The 4,333-nt window shown below is 41.0% G+C and overlaps 1 long non-coding RNA gene across 1 annotated transcript in view; it reads right to left on the minus strand.

Moving 5' to 3' along the window:
- LOC116094290 overlaps positions 1–3,888 on the minus strand; it is a 5,680-nt gene extending 1,792 nt beyond the window's left edge. The window contains exon 1 of the long non-coding RNA XR_004120027.1: positions 3,786–3,888. This is a non-coding gene — a long non-coding RNA (uncharacterized LOC116094290). The remainder of the gene's footprint in view (positions 1–3,785) is intronic.
- Between the last annotated feature and the right edge of the window lie 445 nt (positions 3,889–4,333).

Below are 4,333 nucleotides of genomic sequence, written 5' to 3' on the forward strand. Positions count from 1 at the left end.
AAGAAAGAAAAGAAAAGAAAAGAAAAGAAAAGAAAGAAAAGAAAAGAAAAGAAAGAAAAGAAAAGATGCCTGAGTCAGGAGAATGGCCCCCTACTCTGCGTTTACACCATTCTATGGCTCTCTTGGGTCTTGAAACTTTCTGCTGGAAGATAATATCTCATCTACCCAGAATCTCAGAGATATTTTGACCAAATACTTTGGAACTCAGTATCAGGTCCTCTCCTCACTGGGGGAAAAACTGGGTGACCTCTAACTTAGAAAAACAAAAACAAAAAAAGGTAAAAAAAAAAAAAAAAGGATGGAAAATCAAGCCTAAAATACATTAATACTTATCATTATTGATATCAAAGAAATACCAAGTAGCTTGCCAGAAAGTTAGATCTCAATTGTCCCCTCCATGGGAGGTAAAGCCACATTTCTGCCGAGGCTGAATTTGGTACCTGGTGCTTTTCAGAGCTGTGCGTGTTCTGCTCTCAATTTCTTTATACAAACAGAACATAGCTTGGCTCAGATTTCATCCATCTTAACTGAAGTGATAATGTAATTGATAACTCAAGTAAGTTGAGATTCACAGATTTAGAAAGCAATCATGACTATGCCTTCACTTGGTTTATATGTTATGAAAATAAATGAAAACTCTTTTGAACCATGTATAACTTCCTCGCAGGAAAATAGAAAGAAATGTGTGGTGTGTCCAAATGGGCCACGCACACCACATGTGTGCCTTCCATATGCAGCTCTGCTCTGCGTATGGAAGGATTACAGAATAGGCCCCAGGTGAGGCTGGCTGCAAGCTTCATTTAATCCAGGGGAATGAGGCTCAGCTAAAAATGAGAAGGGGTGGCCTACAAAAGTGCAGTGATCTTTCATCCAGGTCAACGTGGCTTCAGGCTTAGAAGGAAGAGAGAACTCGGGACCCAGTGCTCTTGGGGCCCGAGATTCTAGTTGCTGTTGATTCTTACTCGCTCATCGGATGTCTGAGCCAAATAGAGTAATCACAAAACTACAGTTTTAAAGGCACATCACAGAGGCCTCTGAGCTTTCTCAGAATTGATTTCCCCCTCAGTTCTCATAATGGAAAGAATAATTTATTCTTTGGAAACCTAAAGCTGATAGAAGAAAGCTGCATATAATGCTAAAAACTCAGGCCCCAAAAGATAAACTCAGGTTTTTTTTTTTAAAGATCTGGTATAATTTATTCTTTTACCAATTTCTCATTCATTTTTTGAGATATTTAAGTATGTTTTGTTTAGATTTATCCCTCCCTTAATTTTATTTTTTAAATTTAATTTAATTTTAAAAATTGTTTTTATTTGTATGTGCACCACATACATGCAGTGCCCTTAGAGGGCCAAAAGAGGGCACCAGATCCGCTGTAACTGGAGTTTCAGATATTCCACTTAGATGTTGGGGATAAAATTCAGGACCTCTACAGATGTACTCTCTCTCTCTCTCTCTCTCTCTCTCTCTCTCCCTCTCTCTCTCTCTCTCTCTTTCTCTCTCTCCCTCCCTTTTTCTCTCTCTCCCTCTCTCTCTCTTCTCTCTCTCTCTCTTTGTCTCTCTCTGTCTCTCTCTGTCTCCCTCCCTCCCTTCTTCCTTCCCTGTCTCCCTCTCTCCTTTCTCTTTTCTTTCTTCCTATCTGTCTTTCTTGATAGGATTTCTAGGGTTTCAATCCTTGAACTCTCTCCATGTAGACCAGGTTGGCTTTGACTTCACAGAGATCCACTTGCTCTGTCTCCCCAGGCAGAGATCTACAGTCTGAGTCACTATGCTTATCTCAGTAAATGCTCTTGCCTGCTGACTCATCCATCTCTCTAGCCCTTTTGTTCCTTTTTGTTGGGTCATCCTTATTATGCTGTAAAAATTCTGATGAGTCCTTTATAGAATATGTGCTTTGCAAATCCCGTCCCTTACATTGTGGCTTGTCTTTTAACTTTTTTTCCTCAGAGTTTAAGTAATCCATCAAACATAAAAATTATACATGTCAATGGGGGAATCTTGTATTTGTTTTGATACATATATGTTGTATAATGTTTAAATCTAGTTAACCATATCTCTCTTCCCAAACATTTAAGATTTCTTTAAAGTGAATCCTTTTTTTGAAGTGTGGAATACATCTTTTAATTTCCTTAATAGTTCCTTTGGAGTAGCAAAGCTTGATTTTTTTTTTAAAAAAGATTTATTTATTATATGTAAGCACATTGTAGCTGTCTTCAGACACACAAAAGAGGGCATCAGATCTCATTACAGATGGTTATGAGCCACCATGTGGTTGTTGGGATTTGAACTCATGACCTTCGGAAGAGCAGTCAGTGCTCTTAACCGCTGAGCCATCTCTCCAGCCCCACAAAGCTTGATTTTGATAAAGACCAGTGTTATACTTTAAAATTTATAGGTCATGATTTTGGTGTCATGTCTAACAAATAATGTGTACATAACCCAAGGTGGTAGCATCTATTTTTCTCTACAAGTTTTATAGTCTTACAATTTAAATTTTGATTATCATCCATCTTGAATTGTGGAGCTGGAGCGATGGCCTAGAAGATAAGAGCACTGACTACACTTGCAGAAGACCCAGGCTCAGCTCTTAGCACTCACTTATCTGTAATTCTAGTTCCAGAGGATGTAGTGTTCTCATCTGATTTTCCATGGGCACCAGTTATTCATATGGTAGACATGTATACATGTATACATGTAAGCAAAACACTTATAGACATGAAATGAGAATAAACAAATCTCTGCCCCCATCTTGAATTGTATGTGGGATGGGGTGAGGGCCTCCTCCTCTTTTTCCTCCTCCTCTCTTATGAATATATGATTATTTCATTCACTGAGTGGTTGAGACAAAAACCATTGCTGGATCAAGAGTCGCATACCGCAATGGTATCCGGGCACATGCTGCCTTGCAATGAAGCCACATCTTGAAGATCAGCTAGTTTGGAGTCCTAACCTGACTATTATAATCCACTGTCATTCTCTAAGATCTGTCTGTTCTCTGCATCAGCTAAATAAGCAAGCTGAAGATGTGGCAGGAATCACAGACCTGTCTGATCTTCCACAGTGGTACTACTGCTCTCTGCAGCACCCCTAGGGATGCGGTATAGCCTCTTCCTGCAGGGAGGTTACAAGTTCAAGGCTTGCCTGGGCTATAGAGTAAATCCAAGATCATTCTAGATAACACAATGAGACCCTTGTTGATTCCTGAACAGAAGCTTCAGAAAGGGCTAGAGTGTAGGGGTACAATGCTTACCTAGCGTGCAGGAGGCCTTGGTGCATGACTTTGCAGACCGTCTAGCCAGCATCTTTCCTGTCTCACCAAGCCACAGCACTAAATCCAGAATCTCCGCTTTGCAGACCACAGCAACAAACTGGGCCTCATCTAACTTCATCCTAAAGTCTTCTTCAATTTCAATATTTTTTTTGTTTTTTTGTTTTTGTTTTGTTGTTTTGTTTTGTTTTGTTTCGAGACAGGGTTTCTTTGTATAGCCCTGGCTGTCTTGGAACTCACTCTGTAGACCATGCCTGCCTCTGCCTCCCAAGTGCTGGGATTAAAGGCGTGTAACACCACCAACTGGCCAATTTCAATATTTTTAATTTATTTTTTCCACATATTACATCCCCACCTCAGTTTTTCTCCTACCTCTCCTCCCAGTCTCTCCCTGCCTCTCCCCCATTCCATAGTCTTAGTGTCCATTCCCAAACATAATCCCTAGAATTCTGTCCGTAGAGATTGGAAAAATCATATATCTTTTTTGGAAGCTCCTACACCTTCATATGGGTCTTACTTTGCTCCTCATCTTTGGGACTTGAACTTGGTCATTTAGAAGCAATGAGGACAACGAGGTGGGTCTTGAGAGCCCCAAGTGTCCGGCCAGGTAACTACCTCAGGAAGGTTCCTTACAGTTTCCTCTGGCGAGTGCAGTCGCGAGCTCTCCACATGGGCGTGAGAGGAAGGGCTGCTTTTACTGGCAAAGAATGCTCATTTAGTCCCTGATTTATTTGTCTAGGAGGAAATTCCAGCTCAGTCATTTGAAGGACTCTGTCTTGACCGGGAGTTGTCTGTAACTAAGTCACCGAGAGTCTCGTTGAGTTCCGAGTTGTTTTTAAGTACTGCCTAGTTACTCGTTTGCCTAAGCAAGCTGGTTGGGCTTTCTGAATTCCCTTCGGGTCTAATTCTGGTCCCAGTGATCCTTGGTGAGCATAGAGTCAGTTTCTGGAAGCCCATTTCTAATCTACTGCTCCTTCAAGCCTCTGTCCCATGCCTCTGGTCTCTATTGCTCTGGTATGACGTCTGCGCAACACAAAGCTTGGTTTCTTGATTGAAATAAGGGGC

This window comes from Mastomys coucha, unplaced genomic scaffold (genome assembly GCF_008632895.1).
Source record: "Mastomys coucha isolate ucsf_1 unplaced genomic scaffold, UCSF_Mcou_1 pScaffold16, whole genome shotgun sequence".
Taxonomy (NCBI): Eukaryota; Metazoa; Chordata; class Mammalia; order Rodentia; family Muridae; genus Mastomys; species Mastomys coucha.